Source organism: Camelina sativa, chromosome 15 (assembly GCF_030686135.1).
Source record: "Camelina sativa cultivar CO46 ecotype springtype chromosome 15, ASM3068613v1".
Lineage (NCBI taxonomy): Eukaryota > Viridiplantae > Streptophyta > Magnoliopsida > Brassicales > Brassicaceae > Camelina > Camelina sativa.
The window spans coordinates 24,127,847-24,148,896 of record NC_141894.1 but is presented as its reverse complement, the minus strand read 5'-3'; the positions used below and the strand labels follow the sequence as shown (position 1 = coordinate 24,148,896).

The following is a 21,050-nucleotide window of genomic DNA, read 5'->3' as shown; positions in this document are numbered from 1 at the left end:
ATGGATCTGAGGCTAAATGGGCTGATGGGTTTGAAAATAGAGAAAATTGTCAATCATGCCATGAACAGTGCTACTCTTTCTCTCCTATGCCACTTCAGCAAAACTCTTTTCCCGCCTGCCACAGAGCTTTAAAAAAATACATTATTGCCCTTCTCCCATCGTTTGCGACGTTTAAGTAATTGAAAGAGAAAAAATTAAAAAAGGTTGGAGTTTTAGAGACGAAGTGACATAAAGTTGGCTGAGGTCTTAATTATCTCATCAGCTAATGCAACCCTTAGGCGACTGTATCCAAGAGATCCATGGAACAACCTATTTATTTTTGCCTGTCTCTTTAATTATTCCTGCTCTCTCTCTTTTCATAAACTGATGTTCATATATTTTACCATGTTTTCCCTTAGTTTATTCACATCTTTTGCATCTTTTGTTAGCCATTTTCACCATTATTGTGTAGCTTTAGGACTAATCATGCATTAGAGTTTAGTTGCATTGCATTTGCATCTTTTCATGCATAAACAGGTGATTTTGGAGCTTAAGGAGCATGGAAGCAATGCTGAGGAAAAGTGAAGCAATCATGAAGGGAAAGCAAGGGAGTTAAGGCTGAAGAACCAAGGTCCGGAGTCCAGCTCGACCAAGCACTCGATCGTGTGGGAGATGGACTCGACCGAGTGGAGAATGCACGAGAGAAGCCAGCTCGACCTGCCACTCGACTGAGCACAGGTCGAGTTGACCGAGCCGTTGACTACTTTAACTTTTTCCATTTTTAGGGCTTCCACTCCCCTTCCTATATAAAGCCTTGTACTTGCAGCCACCAAAAGAGGGCAGCTTTTTAGATATTCTCAAAACCTAGTTTTTACCTTTTTTAGCTTTATTCCTTTTGCATTTTTATTTTTAGATCTTGTACTTTCTTAAGAAAGAAGACTAGATTCTTATATTTTGTTGGTTCTATAACTTTCAAGATATTGAGAATTTGAGTTTGATCCTTTCATCAATATTAAAGATCTCTGTTTTATCTTTCTAATAATGCAAGTTTCAATAATTTCTGGGTTTTTGACTTGTTTAATCATGTATTGTTGTGAGTAGTCTTCCTAGGATCTTGAGGATGGTTAGGATGGACTGATTTTGTGGTTTGTGTGATTTGGTCAAGCTTGATTGTTGTAGATCTCTTCTAGGGTAGATGATCTTAATGCTGATTATATATCTGAGAGGGTAGAGTCTGATTTCAAGCTTCTTAGCATCACACCAATGTTTAGGAAGCATAGATAAGGCTAGATCTAGAGCTTACCATTAGGCTTGCTAAGAGATTAGAGGTCTTGTTTGGTTTGAGATGTATTACTTAATGCCTGCTTGTGTAGATTCTTTACTGTGTGAGAACAAGTCTAGAAGATGCATAGGTTTTGTTTCTTGACCATGAGAGTGGGAGAAACTTGTCTTAGATTCATATGTCTAGAGATTAGCTCATAGCTTGCTTGAGATTTGTTGACCAAGTTAGATAGCCACAATGATCAGTTCATCCCATGAATCCATCCTCAGGACCTTCTTTGTTTATTGATTTTAAAGTCTTAATCCTGTTGCTTGCTTGTTGTTTGATTTGGTTTAGCATTACTCTATTTTTATTGCATAGCTCTGTTTCTGCGTCTAGTCTAGCTCGACCACCCACTCGACCCACACTCGGTCGAGTGCTGCTCGAGTTCATCCCCAGAACTTGTGTTTCATGATTTGTGATTGTCCTGTTTCATTCCTGTTTCATTCTAGTTGCATTCCTATTGCATTCACTTAGTGTCCTGTTCATTACTTGCCTTGCATTAGTTCATTAGTAGTAGTTTCTATTTCTGTTATTGCATCATTACTGTTATAATCACCCTGTTTCATTTGCATTTAGTTCTTAGTTCTTGTAGTTTACTTTCTGCTTTTACATTTTCATTTTAGGATTGTTAGTGACAAACAATCTTTACACTTGGCTTGACTTAGATTGATATTTACATCTTAATTGTTCACAGACACTCATTTAGGATTGACACCTCTTATACTGCAACTGCATAAGGGGAATTGAAACACCCATCCAATCCATTTCTCATCATTGCATACACATTCATCTTCCACCACCACAAATATTCTTGTTTCAATTTGGTGTCGTTGCCCATTTGAGTGTGTTTTTGTGACATTTAGGATCCATATTAGTCTAAGATTAAGTTCGTTTATACACTTGTGAAGTTGCTGTACTTGAATCTTCTGTTTCTGGGTTGAAGTTCCATTTCAGGTACCACTCGACCAGTCACTCGACCACCACTCGACCGAGTAGTGATCGAGCACTTGCCCGAGCCAGATGCCGGATCTCAATAACCAGCACTTCCCAGTCCACTCGACCATAACCTCGAGCCTGTGCTTGACCGTGTGCCTATTGGAGTCAGTAACCATGTTTCAAGGCAGTCAATTCCATTATGCACCTATGCACCAGCAACAAACTTTCCAGACTCAATGGTGTCACCCTCCAGCATTTCAGACATACCAAGCCCAAGAACCTGACTTAAGAGCTATGATGCAACAACTACTGCTTGGGCAAGCCAATCAGCAGATTGAGGCAGCAAGGCAGTTTGGAGAGCTGAACCAAACATTGGATTCTTATTCTCATGACCTGAGTAACCAGATTGAGAGTCTGACCTCTACATTCCAGTACATGGAACATTCCATTGCCTCTACTTCAGCTCCTAAGCCACACCATGTTCCTCAACAAGCTATTCCAAACCCAAGGGAGTTCACTGCTAAAGCTATCCATCTCCATGGGGAATATGTCACTGAGGACAGTAAGGTTCAAGGTGGGGAAGATTGGTCACTAATTGAAGCCCAGAGTGAAGGTTTTACTGAGCAGACTGAAGCAGAGAAACCACTCGACCAGGTGCTCGACCACACACACGATCGAGTACCTGATCGAGTGACTGATCGAGTTGCAGACACAGAAGCTGTTAAGCCTGCTAGATACATTCCTCCTGCTTACAAACCGCCTCTACCATTCCCAGGACGTTTCAAGGCTCAAAAGATAAGGGAATTGAGAGAGATCATTGAGAAAAAGGAGAAGATAGCTTTGCAACAAGAGACAGAGAAAGCCTTGAAAGAAGAAGCTGTGGTTGTGAAACAAGAGGAAGTGATGGCTTTGAAGGAAGAAGTATTCATTGAAAAGAAGGAAGTAATGGCCATACAACAGGAGGTAGTCATTGAAAAGAGGGAGGAAGTGCTTGCTTGCAACAAGAGGAAGAGAAAGCCTTGAAGGAAGAGGTTGTTATTGAGAAGAAGGAGGTGATGGCTATACAAGAGGTCATCATTGCTTACCAAGAAGAAGAGAGAGGACCTGCTTTGGAACAGTATGCTCCATACCCTCTCTATCAAGATTTTTTACTTGAGATGTCAAAGAAGAGGGCTCATGACCAAGATATGAAGGATTTGAAAGAGATTTGGAAAGCTATTGTCCCAACAAAGCTTGAAGATCCAGGCTCATTCAACTTACCCTGTTCCATCAGCTACATGCACTTCAATAAGTGCCTTTGTGATTTAGGAGCTTCAGTGAGCTTGATGCCATACTCAGTGGCTGAGAAGTTGGGGTATGAGGACTTCAAGGACAGCAACTACTATGTCAGTCTAGTAGATGGATCCAAGAGGGATGTGGTTGGAGTAATTAAAAACCTCCCTATCAAAATAGGAGAAGCAAGGATAATAACTGATTTTGCAATCATGAGCATGGAACAAGAGCCTAAAGACCCTCTTATCTTGGGAAGGCAATTCTTAGCTACAGCTGGGGCTGTTATTGATGTGAAGATGGGGACTATCAAGCTCCACCTGACTGAAGACTTCACTATGAAGTTTGACATCTACAATCCCACTAATCTTCCTTCCAAATATGATCCACCTTACACTATAAAAAGAAAGGAGGATCATAAGGTCTCAAGTGAGGAAACTGCTTCAAGGGGAAAGCTAACCTTTCAAGAAGATTCAGTGGAGAAGCTAAAGGGTTCAGTTCAAGTGCTAGCTGGTTTAGTGAAGGAACTTCAAGCTCAGTTCAAACAGAAATCTTTGAAGAAGGCAAGACCAAGACTCAAGCTTAAGAAGAAACATGGTTCAAGTGCTAAGGCAGTAGTGATCAAAAAGGAATACAAGTGTTATCAAGTAGAACCAGGGGGGATTTCATCACCTCCTTGGTCTCTAACTCATGCCTGAAAAGGCATCAAAGTCAAGCTTAGTGACTTTAAACAAGCTCACTAGGGAGGAAGTCCCTAAGGTATCCCTGTATATATTGCTTTGGAATTTTGGTATTTTGATTTTTGCTTTGGTGTTTTCATGGTTAGGGAAGCTAGGGAGTCTGAATAGAACAAGAAGGGACAGCTAACAGAGATTCGCGGTCCAGCTCGACCCCCCCACTCGGACATGCACTCGACCGAGTCACGGTCGATTGGCATCGTCGAGCTGCCCCAAAGTTCATCTCCAAGCCACCAAGAGGACCCCAACTACTCATATGACAGCATGCAGATGGATGTGGACAACTTCTTCCACAATCCCTAAGGTACCATCATCATCTTACCATTGTTTATACCATTGCATTTGATGTTGTGTTTTGTCTTTGTTTTAAGTCTTGGATCCTCAAACAAATTTCTTTCACACAAGGGACTGTGTGATTTAAGTTTGGGGGAGGGTTTGAGATAGCATTTGATGTTGTGTTTTGTTTTCTTATTTCAAATTTTTATCATCATCATGTTAGCACTTGCATAATCATCTAAGGCATAGAAAAACCATAAAAATTTGAAATTTTTTTGCAAAAATCTTTATAAAAAGAGTGTTCATGTAGTTTGCATCGCATATTTAAAGTGTTTTATTTAGCATATGGACTGTTTGCATTAGGGATCTATAAAGAGTTTTTCCTTGTTAGCTTGTTTAATTCACTAGACTAGGATCAATGCCCAAGTTAATAGTACTTTGATGCTAGTTGAGTGGTTAGAAGCATAAGATTGAACCAAGCCTTGAATTCCTGCATTGCATTTGGTCTAAATTGAAGCATGTTGTGATTTGATTCCATTTCCTATCTATAAGAACCTAATATTGACTTTTAATTATCAATGTGTGCATTGCTTTAAACTCATGGATACCACATACATATTTGGATCATCTTTCTCCTTTTTACCACTCTTGTTGATCCATGTAGCTGATTAAATCATTAAAATCAGTTCCCCTACCCCTCAACCAAACCTTCTTTCAAGCCTTGTTTATTCTTGTGTGTGTGAGGCCTATTTTTGGGATTGAGCTTGGTAGAAAGTGTTAGCTTTGAACGGACAAGAGTAAAGCCTTTTGTAGTTCTAGTTTGCAATTTTCAAACTAGATAGGACTAGGTGGTTCACTTGTTGGGTTTGGGACTTTGTTGTTTAGAAAAGGAAAAGAAAAGGAAAAAGTAAAAAGAGAAAGAAAAGGGTAGAGTCTTTAGGAGAGGAATGTGTTTAAGTAAAAGCTAAAGTCTAGTGAAAGGATGGGAAAAAAAAAAAATTGTATCTAAGATGGTTCTAGTTAAAAGAAAAAGAAAAGAAAGCAAAGAGAAGTTTAGCAAAAAACTTATATGTCTTAAGAATAAGAAGAAAAGAGAACCGTAGCAATCAATAAGAATCCCCCATTCCACTAGAAAGATCAAATAAGAAACCTCTCCTAAGACTTGAAAACCAAAAGAGAAAAGGGTGAAAGAGAAAAGAAGAAGTTAAAGGGTAACACTAGGATCATTTGGGTTTAGATTGTTAGGATAAACACTTTGGGTACCTTTGGGTAGACAAGGTTTTGTTCTTGTATGTGTCTAAGTGTTCTTACCTTTAGCATTCTTCTAAAGCTCAATTCATTTCATGAGAGAACATTGATATTGACAAGCCCCACTCTAAAAAGAGACCATCATTGTCTCAAAACCCTTATTACCAAGCCAAATGAGTTTAAGCATTGCATAGAATGGATTCATGTTCTTGATTAATGAATGTTAAAGGAAATGGTTGATTTGAATGCATGTGGATGTCTAAGGCTCAAATCAGTAAAGGTTGTGATGTGCTTGTCTAAAATTTTGAAGTACAGCTCATTCAACTTGCATCATAGTACTAGTAACTTGGACATTGATTCTAGATGGTCTATTTGCAAGTTTTAGGAGCTGAGATCCAACTTTCAAACCTCATCTACCTTCTTATGTCTTGTTTATTTGCTTGAGGGCAAGCAAAGACTAAGTTTGGGGGGTGTTGATGTTCATATATTTTACCATGTTTTCCCTTAGTTTATTCACATCTTTTGCATCTTTTGTTAGCCATTTTCACCATTATTTTGTAGCTTTAGGACTAATCATGCATTAGAGTTTAGTTGCATTTCATTAGCATCTTTTCATGCATAAACAGGTGATTTTGGAGCTTAAGGAGCATGGAAGCAATCCTGAGGAGAAGTGAAGCAATCATGAAGAGAAAGCAAGGGAGTTAAGGCTGAAGAACCAAGGTCCGGAGTCCAGCTCGACCAAGCACTCGATCGTGTGGGAGATGGACTCGACAGAGTGGAGAATGCACGAGAGAAGCCAGCTCGACCTGCCACTCGGCCGCGCACAGGTCGAGTTGACCGAGCCGTTGACTACTTTGACTTTTTCCATTTTTAGGGCTTCCACTCCCCTTCCTATATAAAGCCTTGTACCTGCAGCCACCAAAAGAGGGCAGCTTTTTAGATATTCTCAAAACCTAGTTTTTACCTTTTTTAGCTTTATTCCTTTTGCATTTTTATTTTTAGATCTTGTAATTTCTTAAGAAAGAAGACTAGATTCTTATATTTTGTTGGTTCTATAACTTTCAAGATATTGAGAATTTGAGTTTGATCCTTTCATCAATATTAAAGATCTCTGTTTTATCTTTCTAATAATGCAAGTTTCAATAATTTCTGGGTTTTTGACTTGTTTAATCATGTATTGTTGTGAGTAGTCTTCCTAGGATCTTGAGGATGGTTAGGATGGACTGATCTTGTGGTTTGTGTGATTTGGTCAAGCTTGATTGTTGTAGATCTCTTCTAGAGTAGATGATCTTAATGCTGATTCTATATCTGAGAGGGTAGAGTCTGATTTCAAGCTTCTTAGCATCACACGAATGTTTAGGAAGCATAGATAAGGCTAGATCTAGAGCTTACCATTAGGCTTGCTAAGAGATTAGAGGTCTTTATTGTGTGAGAACAAGTCTAGAAGATGCACAGGTTTGATTGTTTCTTGACCATGAGAGTGGGAGAAACTTGTCTTAGATTCATATGTCTAGAGATTAGCTCATAGCTTGCTTGAGATTTGTTGACCAAGTAAGATAGCCACAATGATCAGTTCATCCCATGAATCCATCCTCAGGAACTTCTTTGTTTATTGATTTTAAAGTCTTAATCCTATTGCTTGCTTGTTGTTTGATTTGGTTTAGCATTACTTTGTTTTTATTGCATTGCTCTGTTTCTGCGTCTAGTCTAGCTCGACCACCCACTCGACCCACACTCGGCCCACTCGACCCACACTCGGTCGAGTGCTGCTCGAGTTCATCCCCAGAACTTGTGTTTCATAATTTGTGATTGTCCTGTTTCATTCCTGTTTCATTCTAGTTGCATTCCTATTGCATTCACTTAGTGTCCTGTTCATTACTTGCCTTGCATTAGTTCATTAGTAGTAGTTTCTATTTCTGTTATTGCATCATTACTGTTATAATCACCCTGTTTCATTTGCATTTAGTTCTTAGTTCTTGTAGTTTACTTTCTGCTTTTACATTTTCATTTTAGGATTGTTAGTGACAAACAATCTTTACACTTGGCTAGACTTAGATTGATATGTACATTTTAATTGTTCACATACACTCATTTAGGATTGACACCTCTTATACTGCAACTGCATAAGGGGAATTGAAACACCCATCCAATCCATTTCTCATCATTGCATACACATTCATCTTCCACCACCACAAATATTCTTGTTTCATAAACCACCGTGAAGACTTTACATCTTCCGCCAACCGCCATCGCTGTTTCCTCCACAAACGTTCGATTTTGAGTCACTAAGTGATGAATTACATCATCCACACCCCTCTTCGGTGTAATCCGCCACCGTTGCCTCTATCCGCCGCGACGGGGGAACCGTTGCCTCTACCCACCGGAGGGAATGCTGTTTCTCCAAATATGTCCACCAACGATGTCCATCGTGATTTTATATGGTCCACCAAATTTATGGCTCTGCTAACCGCACTATGTGTCCATCGTGCAGGTCAGATCCATTGGTGGACCATAACCAAAATATCAGGTTTGTCTACAACGACCATTTTTCTATTCGTTTGTCGTTCATGTTGTTAATAGCATGAGTCCCTGACTACCAACTTGTTTATTGTGCCGCACAGGTCTCATGAAGAAGATGGTGCAGTGAATGCTGTTCCTACTATCGATGGCAACCAAATCCAACAGTCTACGTCTCATGAATACGCATTCTGTATGAACCTTGCCCAACCGGAGGAGAAGAACATACACCTTAGGTATTTTGTCCACCATTGACTGACAAGTTATTGCAGGTCATCATATCCGGTTAACCAAAAAACTTATTGCAGGTCTCATAGCGAATAAGTTCCTGTAAATAACGTTGATCCATTGATGGACAAGATTCGACATTCGAGGTATATGTCCATCACAGTTGAAGGTTTGGTAGACACATTTGAGAAGCCTATGTATACTATTTCAGGTCTTATAGCTAATCAGTTCCTGTAAATAACGTCGATCCATTGATGGACAAGATTTGACATTCGAGGTACATGTCCATCACAGTTGAAGGACCAAAAAAGCTTCTTATTGTAGGTCTCATAGCGAATCAGTTCCTGTTAATAATGTTGATCCATTGATGGACAAGATTCGACAGTCGAGGTACATGTCCATCACAGGTGAAGGTCCAGTAGACATAGTTTTAGTTGGTCTTTCTCCGTTTGCTTAGAATTATGTATTGACGTCCCACCCTTTGTCATGTCCACCTGTGTCTCTTTTGTCTTACCATCTTTTGTTTGTCTATCCCCCGTTTTGTTTGTCCACAAGCCGATTGTATCAATGGATCTATTATTGTTTCAAAACTATGTTTCATTTATTGTTTGTCTACACTCACCCGATTTAGAATTATTACTCTAACAAAGAAAACACACTTACCATGTTGCATTACCTCTTTCCAAATCCCATAAAGCAACTAATGTATGACGCCGAGCTGCCATAAATGTCTGTCTCATTGCCATTAATCTCTGTCTCTCTCCCACTAAATTATCTTCTATTTAAACTTCTATTTAAATTCTCCCGTTTATGGTTCTCTCTAGTTTTTGGAACAGGGGCACTTTCGCCAACTCACTCCTTCTCAAAACAAACAAACTGGCATTTTTGAGAAGAAAAACAAAAAATGGCATTCTTGACAACTTTTTTGGAAAAAATGGCATTCTTGGCCAAAATCCCTTGAAAATAATCGAGTTTTGCTGGGCTGGACTAAGCCCGGTTTCATCGACCCAACACTTGCATCGACCGATGCAACATCTGCATTGATCGATGCAAATAAACCTAAAATCGCGACTTAAGTTTCCCCACTTCATCTTCTTCGCCACTTTCACCTAAAATAAAAACCGGAAGAACACAACTTTGATTGATTGTATCTCACTCATTTCTTTACCAAATCCAACGATTCAAGGCTCTATCTGCTCGGTTTTAGCTCCTCTACTTGATCACCACATCCACTTTGCGATTCGGAGCAATTTCGACTGGCCCAAGAAAGAAGAGAGCTCAGACTCGCTGGACCGATCTTCCACCGCCGGCGGTTCCTCCTCCGGTTCTACTGTGCCCAATCCGACCACTTCCAGCTCTTGATGCACCATTTCAAGCTAATTGTCATGACCCATGGCCAAGAAGAGAAAGACAACGGATTCCGCCAGAACATGTTTGGCCTGGACGTCCAGTTGAAGAAGTTAAGAAGCTTGAGTACATCAACAGACCGCTACTTGATGCTTGGGGAGAGTATGAGACTCTGTTCTACAACGCTTGCCTGAAGTTTGAGATTCTGCCAACTCGGTTCGTTGATCCTGTTTCTATGCAGAGGCTTGGGATTCATGATGAGGTATTGAGACTTCTGGAGAAGAATGGACTTGGGACCATGTGCACTCGCCACTATGCCTTATATCCGGAGCTGGTCCGGAAATTCATGGCTTCAGTCCGTCTTCTGTACCAGAACGAGCAGGTCCCGAAAGCTAGTGAAGGAAGGCTGTCTTTCTTCATTAGAGGAGTTCGGTATGAGATTTCTTTACGTGATATTTGTGACATTTACGGTTTTAGCAGAGAGCCACAGGGAGTTTCACTTCCAGGAGAGTTTGTAGATGTCTCGCATCTCTGGTCTTACTTTGGTACTGGTGATTATGATTCCCGACGTTCTACTATGACTGATGTGAGGCATCCAATTATCAGGTACATTCTTAGAGCCAAAGCCAACACTATTTTGTGTAAGATGGAGGCTGGGAAGATGAGAGTGAGTGAGTTGCACATGTTGGCATATGGGATTTATGATTTGATGGCTGAGGATGATAGATGGGTTGATCCTGAGAGGGTTAACTATGGTGCAGTGTTTGCTGATCACTTGATTTCTCTGAAGGTCAAGGCTTTTGGGCGTGGGAAGAAAGAGTATGTTGGGAGTCTGCTTACTCCTATCTTTCAGAGACTGCGTATTGCTACCGATTCTGTCTCCATTTGTACTAATAGGAGTGTTATTAATGAGGAGCATATGAGGAACTCTACTTGGATGAAGAGGGAGATGCTCTGGTGTTTTTGTGATTCTACTGGTACTCATCTGATCAGATTACCGCGACCAGACCTCACCACCATTGGAGAGGATGCAGAGCAGTTGCGTTTTCTTCCTCCTGCCTCTGATTTTGGTATACCATCACCTTCCCGTCATGAGAGTGCATCTGCTGCTGCTGATCACCCTGCTGGGGGTTTTGAGTTTGGTTCTTCATCTGCCACTGCAGCATTTGAGTTTCCTGTTTTTCTTGAGCCACCACAACCTTCTCGTACTATGAGCCAGGGAGAATACCAGGAGTACCAGACATCCACTATGCGTACCTTCTGGAACGCGATTTCTCGATTGGCTGGCTTTCGTCCCACTAGACGCAGATCCCGTTCTCGTTCTTCTCCCCTTGCTGGAGCTAGTGGTAGCGATGCTGACGGTGATGCTGGTTATGAGGGTTGATCCTACTTCTGTTTATGGTTTCTTTTATCCCACTTTCTCTTTCACTTTGAGTCATTTTTATCATTCCTTGAGTCAGTTTGTCATTTGTTTCAGACTGAAATTGTATTGCATTATGAACCATTATCTATCATGTTGCGTTTAATGTTGTGTTTGAGTGATTCTTCACAATGCTGGCATCCATGAGAGAAACACAACTAACATGAAACTAACAGGATACGTCGGATTTTCGCATGATTTGGCTGTGCATCGATCGATGCAACCTTTGCATCGGTCGACACAAAGGCTAACAGTTGGTAACACGAAACTGGTTCAATTGTTTACTACTTTTTCAATTTGATTTTTCTTTCTTAGTCAATCTTAGGCTTGATAACACTAAGGACAGTGTTGTTTAAGTCTGGGGGAGGCTAGTTACTAACTAATTGTTTTTTCTTTCTTAGTTTCAGTTGTGTCAGTCAAAACGATATTTTTGAGTCAAATTTTTAAATTTTTTCTTTTTGGAATTAGGATCTCTAACTAATGGTTTCTGTTCTTTGGCTAACACTCTTATGAATCTTGATTATGCTTGATCTCAGAACTGAAGTTTGGAAAAGCTATGAGCTGTATCAACAATCTTGAAAGCCCTTATCCAAAAGATATCTGGTTAAACTAACGTTGTCTCAACTTTTATCAGGATTTTAACCGGACTTAATCTCTTACTTTGGGTTGGAAATCAGTGGACTAGACTTCTCCTTAAGGCCATACAAGGCAGTGCAATTTTTCAAAGTATGTCTCCCCTCTCTCTTCCCTTCAGAACTTAAAAAAGAAAGGATGTTCAGAGAAAAAAAAAAAAAAAAAAAAGAGGAGGATAAAATAAACGATGAAATGATTTTGATCAGTTTACAGGGGTAGGTAAATTACCAGTGACCCCATTATTCTACTCTTGAGTCAAATGATCCCACAAAGCTTGGAAGCGAGGGGTAGGTAAATTACCGATGACCCCGGTATTCGCTTACACCTTTGGTTTAAAAAAAAAAAAATTGGAAGTGAAAAAAGGGAGAGGAAAGGAGATGTATGAAGAATGTCTTGGCCTGAAGAGATTCCATGTGCCACTGATTGATACACCAAGGTAAGAACTCATCTGCTTTAATTTATTTAATGAGATGACAATGGTGAGACTAGAGATTCTAGAGGATTTTGGGATTTGAGTAAGGAATGTTGATGCTGTTCAATTGACAAAGTATAAGAAGTAAGTTCTGAGTATCAAGGCGATGAAGAGTGCGAAAAAAAGTTGCGTGCAGTTGAGTGAATTCCATGTTTTCAAACCTCTTTCACAGGTCTAAGTTTCTGTTTTGCTTGAGGGCAAGCAAAAGCTAAGTCTGGGGGAGTTGATATATCATGGTTTTTGTGGTTTTTAACCATGGTATAAGTGTGATTTTTGAGTCTTTTGATTTGTTTTCTAGGTTGTTTTTGAGTCTTTATAGGTTTACGTACTCATTGGCACGGATGGAACACATAGGAGCTAAAAGAGGATGATTTGGAGCATAATCAAAGCATGAAGGCTGATCAACAAAGTTTGGAGACATGATCAAGACTTTGCATCGACCAATGCAATATCAGCATCGATCGATGCAGGTGCCACAAAGCCAAATGGATGTTGTCTTCACAAGCTTTAGAAGATTTACAAAATTTGCCCAAGTTTTCCTTATTTGCAATTAAGGCCCAAGACGTGTTTTAGAGTATTTATAGGATTTTTATGGTCATTGTTTATACCTAAGTTTTATTCTAGCAAGTTTTATTCCGCAACCAGAAGAGATATTGAGAGGTTTGGAGAGATAGATCTGATTTCATCTGTAGAGAGAAGATTCTTGAACTCCCTTCCTTACTTCTTAATATCAATTGCTTATTATTCAGAAAGATGTTTTGTGCTTTATTAATTATGTCTGAGTAGTTTGCTTGTTAGGTTTAGGGTTTTTTATAGAGTTTTTATGGTTTATTAGATCTGTTAATTTTAGGATTCATTATCTTCTGTGATCTTCATCTTAGGTTGTTCTTCATATTGATTCTTGATTGATCACCTAAAATTAATAACTTAGGAAAATAAATTTATATGAGAATATAATTGATTTTCCTGATTAAACCTTTTGATGAACAAAATTATTTCTTGCAAAGAGATTTGATTTAATAATTTTGTGAACAATCTAAACTTGTTTTTGCTAAGAGATTTGGATTTTTTGGTTTTGAATTTATATAATATTTGCAGTGAGAACTGATTTATTTTACAAGTGTGTTTAGAGTTCTAGATCTGATATTTAATTGCTTGAATCCTAATTATCTGACTGATTTAATATCCCATAAATTCTTGAGAAATTCCCTAGGCTTAGCTATTCGATCCTTTGAATTTACAATACTTTTAGTTCTGTTTTTGCATTGTCTTTAATTTAATATTTTTTTATTTAGCATAATTAAAAGAATAATAAGTCTATTGTGTGAACTAGATTCTCTGTGGATTCGAGTATTACAACTGCAAGGCTGTTAGTACCATTAAGGTATTACAATTTGAGCATATCAGCTAACATCCCAATCGGTCTTGCTCAACCTCCAAAATTCCAAGTCTACTCTATCTAACTCTATGTTATCTAGTGTCCCCAAGCCGATGGTGTCAACCGGGGAGGCTTTGACCGACGGGCTTGGCCGATGAAGCTCCCTGATCTTGACGTCAAGGAATGGCTTCGGTGATCACTTGGCCGATTCTCTTGGCCGATGGCTTCAATCGGGCATCGTTTGGCGGTAGGACATGGCCGCTCATAGCTCCTGATCCTGTGTCACTTCTCCACTCCACTCTTCTTTGCTTCTTTTACTCCAAATCAACTCCAAATGCTCTAAATGTGATGAGGTTACTCCAAGAACCTGAGAGATAATACACTAGATGCATATGCTCCTAAAAAAACCTAGAATGACAAGATTATGCAACAAAACTATGCAAAAACAAGGCTTAAACCCCAACAAAAACACAAAATATCAGCTCACAACCACTAAAAATGGACAAGTTCTAACTCACATAAAACTTTCCATTTTTAGAACTTTCCACTCTTCGAAGCTTTCCACTTTTCGAAACTTCTATTTCCGGAAATTTTCCCTCAAACCACTCCCTCAGGGAAATTTTGTACCCCGAACACCACCTCATCTTGTTACTTAGTCGCACAACCAACCACCCCTAAGCGACCAAGTAAACAAGAGAGATGTGCTGGAATACTCCATTCTCGCTCCAGCCACGGATTACAAATGGGACCAGGCTAGACAAGCTCAAGTTGCGGCTTGCTTCTCATACCACTTCTTAAACCTTTCCTTCATCCTCGCCTCTGGTTCCCAAATCTGCTCCTCAACACTATCACAGTCCCAAAAGACTCTCATCAAAGGAATCTTCTTCTTCCGAAGTTCCTTGATTTTCCTCCCGAAAACCCTCAATGCTCTTGCCTCCAAAGTCATGTTAGGCTGAAGATCTTCAGGAATTTTAGCCAACAACCGCTCATCCTCACGGAGACACTTACACAACATCGACACATGAAAAACCGTGTGGAACGCACGCATAACCTCAGGCAACTCCAGCCTATATGCTACCGGAACCAGCTAGAGCTTCAATGCACGAGCCAATTTAGAGGAGGAGAAGTTCAAGTAGCCGAGAACAACAATTTTCGAGGCACTCGACCGGTTCACTCGAGCAACCACTCGACCGAGTACCCCATATGCACTGGGCCGAGTTCCAACCTAGAACTCCTTATGGCTTCCCAGCTCTAGCAGCCTATCCAGGTGATGTTCATATATTTTACCATGTTTTCCCTTAGTTTATTCACATCTTTTGCATCTTTTGTTAGCCATTTTCACCATTAATATGTAGCTTTAGGACTAATCATGCATTAGAGTTTAGTTGCATTGCATTTGCATCTTTTCATGCATAAACAGGTGATTTTGGAGCTTAAGTAGCATGGAAGCAATTCTGAGGAGAAGTGAAGCAATCATGAAGGGAAAGCAAGGGAGTTAAGGCTGAAGAACCAAGGTCCGGAGTCCAGCTCGACCTGCCACTCGACCAAGCACAGGTCGAGTTGACCGAGCCGTTGACTACTTTGACTTTTTCCATTTTTTAGGGCTTCAAAACCTAGTTTTTTAGATATATAAAGCCTTCCTATATAAAGCCTTGTACCTGCAGCCACCAAAAGAGTCCAGCTTTTTAGATATTCTCTAAACCTAGTTTTTACCTTTTTTAGCTTTATTCCTTTTGCATTTTTATTTTTAGATCTTGTACTTTCTTAAGAAAGAAGACTAGATTCTTATATTTTGTTGGTTCTATAACTTTCAAGATATTGAGAATTTGAGTTTGATCCTTTCATCAATATTAAAGATCTCTGTTTTATCTTTCTAATAATGCAAGTTTCAATAATTTCTGGGTTTTTAACTTGTTTAATCATGTATTGTTGTGAGTAGTCTTCCTCGGACTGGACTCAGGACAAAACAATCGACCATGCAATCGACCAAATGGTCGATCATGCCGAACCAGACATCAACGATTGACCAAGCAACCGACCAAATGGTCGATCATGACTCGAGCCAAACTTCGGACTTCAACACAAGATGATTGATTATTCGGAACCAATCTGCAGTCCCTCAAAGATCTACTCGTCTGAAGACGTTTCCTTGGGATTTAGCTCCAGAGTTCTTCACCAAAGTTATTGGAAATTGAGTAAGCTTTGCAAAGGAGGTAATTTCTGGCCAATCGGAGGTGTGTATCAAGCGTTATATCTGTTTTGGTGAACGTATATACAACCAGAGTGAAGACTGGAGATACAAGACAAAGTGATCGACCATTTGGTCGATCACATGGTCGATCAACTCATCCCCAGACTTGAACAGACTTCAGATTTCAATAATCGACCATTTGGTCGATCATAGGGTTGATCAACTTGTGCTGGACTTGAGCAGACTTCCGAGACTTGACCAATCGACCAAGAGATCGACCAATGGTCGATCAAGCACCATTTTGAGACCAAATCCCGATTTGTTCCGGTTTTCTCTGAATTGTTTAATTTTAATCCGGTTTGTTCCGGTTTAGTTTCTGTTTTCCTATAAATACTCTAACCCTATTAAGGGGAGACTCATCTCTTATCTCTTATCTTATCATTTATCTCTTGTATTAGTTTTTGTTAAGTAGCCACCTAGGGTTCTTAAGCATTTCCATACTTGGTTTTGTTGAATCTTTGGTGGAATTTCCAGTTTTAATAGCAATTTGTCTTTCTAATCTCTTTATCTACAAGCTTTTATTATGATTTCACAAAGACAAACCTCTTTCCTTTGTGTGATCATGATGATTAGTGAGTAGATCTTTTAAGAACTTTGGGCTTGGTAGATTAGGGAGATAGATGGTTGATCTTTGATGTCTAGGGTTTATTTTATGCATTTCCTATCTTGATTAGTGATAATATTGCTAGATAGCCTTGATGAACCTTAAATCTAGACTTTAGGATTTTCATGCCCACAAGATGTTTGTTGAAATTCCTGAACCAAACTTTTCAAGAGCTTTGCATTCCTAGCCAATGGAAATTGATGATTAGGGTGCTTAGTGGTATTTGGACTTGTTCTTAATGCATGCTTGTCTTGTGATTACCTTTGGAAATTGTTGATTATCATTTGACTAGCATAGGATCTCCATCATGGAAATGAATTGTTTTCATTAGTGTTCTAGCCATAGGATTGTTCTTGATTGTTACTTAGACATCTAGGATTGATTAGCTATCTGCCAAGTCAATTACCTTGCCCAAGGTTCTCTTATTAATTCTTGATTTTCAGTAAATTTGCTATTTGAGTTTGTTTGCCTTGAGTTTGCATTGTCTTGTTTATTTTATTTGAGTGACTTCGTTTAGTTAAGTAGTGACATAAGAACCTTTTACTTGATTAAGAATAGATTAAGCATTTTGTGTATTCTTGGTGTGTTGATTGGTGCAAATTGTGGATTGATAATAATTGATACTGAAACTTACTACATCAATTTGTCGTCGTTGCCCGTTTGCATTTTAATTGACCATTAGGATTTCAACTTTGCTTGAGACTATTCATTTACTTTGCACTGTTTGTTACTTGGATTGGATTGGTGGGTTGTCTTTGATTTTCAGGTTGTATGAACTTGAGAAGCCACGGCCTAGACAACTTGTTTTAGCCTGTGGACGACATTCACTTACTTGAACGAGAGAACCGCCGTTTAGCCCGCCAAGCCAAGGAGAACAACCCTCCTCCAGCCGCTGCTCATAATGGAAATGAGCAGCCCAACCACAACCAAGCTCCTATCCATCCTCCAAGACAACCTCGAGTCATTGGAGCCTTTGATCAGCCGAACATTCATGGGAACCGCCAAGGAATCAGAACACCCACTGTTGAGAACAACAACTACGAAATAAAGTCTAGTCTTATCAACATGGTGCAAAGCTCAAAGTTCCATGGTCTGCCTATGGAAGACCCTATTGATCACTTGGATCAGTTTGATATGATGTGTGGGACAGTGAAAATCAATGGAATCTCGGAAGATGCATTCAAACTCCGCCTCTTTCCGTTTTCTCTTGGAGATAGAGCTAGGACATGGGAGAAGAACCTACCAGTATGATCCATTACTTCGTGGGATCAATGCAAGAGAGCCTTCCTCTCCAAGTTCTTCTCAACTACAAGAACAGCAAGGTTGAGAAATGAGATATCAAGCTTTGCACAAAAGGGAAATGAGAGTTTTTATGAAGCATGGGAGAGATTCAAGGGCTATACTATGCAATGTCCTCATCATGGTTTCTCCAAGGAGTCTCTTCTTAGCACATTGTACAGAGGAGTGCTACCAAAGATAAGAATGTTGCTTGACACAGCAAGTACTGGAAACTTCCTTGGTCAAGATGTTGATGTTGGTATGACTTTGGTGGAGAATCTTGCTCAAAGTGATGGTAACCATGGGGAGGATTATGATAGAACACCACGAGATCACCCTGATATGAATGAGCATCACCGCAAGGAGATCAAAGCATTGAATGAGAAGATGGATAAGATGATTCTTGCCACTCAAAAGCCAGTCCATTGTGTTACCGAAAGTGATGTGTATCAAGGATATCAAGAGGGAATGGAAGCTTGTGTTGAGGGACAAGAAGAGGTCAACTATGTGGGTTGACAAGGCTATAACAAGTTCAATCCTAATTACCGCAACCACCCAAACCTCTCTTACCGCAGCACCAATGTGGAGAACCCACAAGATCAGTCTTATCCACCCCAAAAACCACCTGGTTTCCCTTCCCAACCCAACTATCAGCCTCAACCTCAAGGAAACTACCAAGCCTCAAGGTCAAGTAGATGACACAAATGCTCTACTTAGACAACTCCTAGAAAGACAAGGAAGAGGAGCCATTGAACTTGCTACACAAATAAAAGCCATACACAACAAGGATGACAATGTCTATAATGAGTTAAATGCTAAATTTGAAAGGTTGCAAACACAGGTCCAAGGACAAGCTTCTTCCTGTTCAACAAAACAAATGGGTTCTCTACCGGGAAAATCATAACAAAACCCAAAGGCGTTTTGCAATGCCATCTTCAAGGAAGAAGTGAACAGGGTTAGTAGTATGAGTTTAGAAAAATCAAAAATGGATAGCCATGCTGATGAGAATGAAAGGTCTATTGAAGAGATCTCTTCTCTCCTATATGGTTCTACTACTGAGAGTTTGGTGGTTGCTAAAGTTGAGAAATCTGAGAAGGGATCAAGGGGTAAGGAGATAGTTGCCAAGGAGGTTGAAAAGAAAGATGAACCAAGTGTTGCTCTTCCTCTTTATAGTCCTCCAATTCCATTTCCCAAAGGGTTCTTACAAAGGCCAAAAAGAAAGTTCTCTCAAGTTTCAAAGCTAATATGAATAGAGTTGGAGCACCTTTGCCTCATGTGGATAGCTTGTCTCAAGTTCCTAGCCATATAGGGTTCATCAAAGCTATTCTAGCAAACAGAGAGAAGGTGGAAGAGATCATGGGAATTTTTGGTTCACCAAGTGAAGAACTACCAAGTCCAAAAACACTTTCCAAGCTTGAAGATCCAGGCAGATTCACTATACCGTGCTCACTTGGTGCTTTACAACTTGATGATGCCTTGTGTGATTCAGGAGAAAGTGTTAATGTGATGTCACTTGAGATGGTAAAGAGTCTTGGGATCAAAGATATGAAGCAACCCTCTTCTTCCATCACATTTGAAGATGCCTCCTCAAAATCTCCACTTGGTTTGATTGAGAACTATCCACTCAAGTTTGGTGATTGCACAGTTCCAACAGACTTCATGGTAGTTAAGATGAAAGAAACCAACAAGCTCCCTCTCATACTAGGAACTCCATTTCTCAACACTGTGGGTGCAAGCATTGATTTCCCAAATAAGAGAGTAACTCTTAATCATATGAACCCAAACCTATCATATCCTATCAAGCCTTCCTCCACAATGTTTTGTGGAACAATCACTAGTGAAGAAGTGGCAACTAAGGAAGAGCATAGAGACTTGAATGATCAACATCAAGAGCTCCAAGTTGATAAAGTGGGGATTAAAGAGACGACAAGGCTTGATGAGGACATTTTGGATGGTGAGTGTTTAGACTCTTTATTTGATGACCTCAAAGGAGATTCAAGAGAAGGGGATTTGGGTCAAGCACATAAAGTTGTTGACAAGAAAAAGAGGAAGAAGAAACAAAACCACCTTCCCACCATTGTTTCTTCTCCTATGACTTTGTGTTTGCATCCCTTGGGGCTTGTTGATGGAGCAATAGAGTACAAAGTGAAGCACAAAGGTTCTTCTTCACCCTTTGCAAGTGTCAAAGCCAAGCTAGCTCCCAACTATCATTATGACAAGGATAAGCTTCATGAACTTCTCTCAAGTGACATTACTTTCAACCTCCAATCTCCTTCCACTAATTCAACAAGATCTCTAGGGAGCACTAAAGCTCCTCCTATCACTCAATTCCCTAAAGTTCACAACTAGGGCCAAGGTATGGTCCTCACATCCCATTGTATATATCATTTGAGTCTTGTTCTCTTTATTTGTTAGTCTTTCTCTTGGACTTTTCTCACACAGGGACTGTGTGAATTAAGTTTGGGGGAGAGACTAGCCATCTAACATTGTGTTCTGTTTTGATTTTCATGTTTTGTGTGATGCATTGTTAATATCTATGTTTTGAGAAAAATCAAAAGAATTTTGAAAAATTTTAAAAAACCAAAAACAAATGCATGTAGCTTTGCATATTCATTCTTGTGTTTATGATTGAGTCTAGAAGCATTTAGTATGCACTTTCATTTGCATTTCGGATAATAATGAAATTTCCTTGTAAAGGTTGAGTTTTAGGATTGAACCCACAGCCCTCATTTATAGTTCATTGGGAAAAAATGAAGAATCTAGGCTTAAAAGCATTGTGTCACTTGAAAGCATTTTCATCTAGTGTAAAGCTTGCTTGATAATTGTTACATCTCTATATTATTTGGACTTTAATTTGATCTTAAAATCATCTTGCATATGGACTATGAATGCTTGCTCATGGAACTTTCATTTGGGTTAACTATCTCTTTTTGCCACTCTATTTCGTTTAACCCAATCTCTTGCCACACCTTTGAACCCCAACCTTTTCTTTCAAGCCTTGTATTGATTTGTTGAGTGAGGCCTCTTCTTGATAATGCTATAGGTTGTGAAATCTTGAGAGTATTGAGAATGACAAAGAACTGGCTCTTGTCTTAGCTAGGCTTGGAATCTTTATAGCTAGCTAATAGGACTGGTTTTGAAAGAAATAGGTGG

The 21,050-nt window shown here is 39.6% G+C and overlaps 1 non-coding gene across 1 annotated transcript; it reads right to left on the bottom strand.

The window, feature by feature from the left end:
* Positions 1 to 17,939: 17,939 nt before the first annotated feature.
* Positions 17,940 to 18,046, bottom strand: LOC147927027 (small nucleolar RNA R71). The gene has a single exon (XR_015583054.1). It is a non-coding gene; the product is annotated as a small nucleolar RNA R71 (small nucleolar RNA).
* Between the last annotated feature and the right edge of the window lie 3,004 nt (positions 18,047 to 21,050).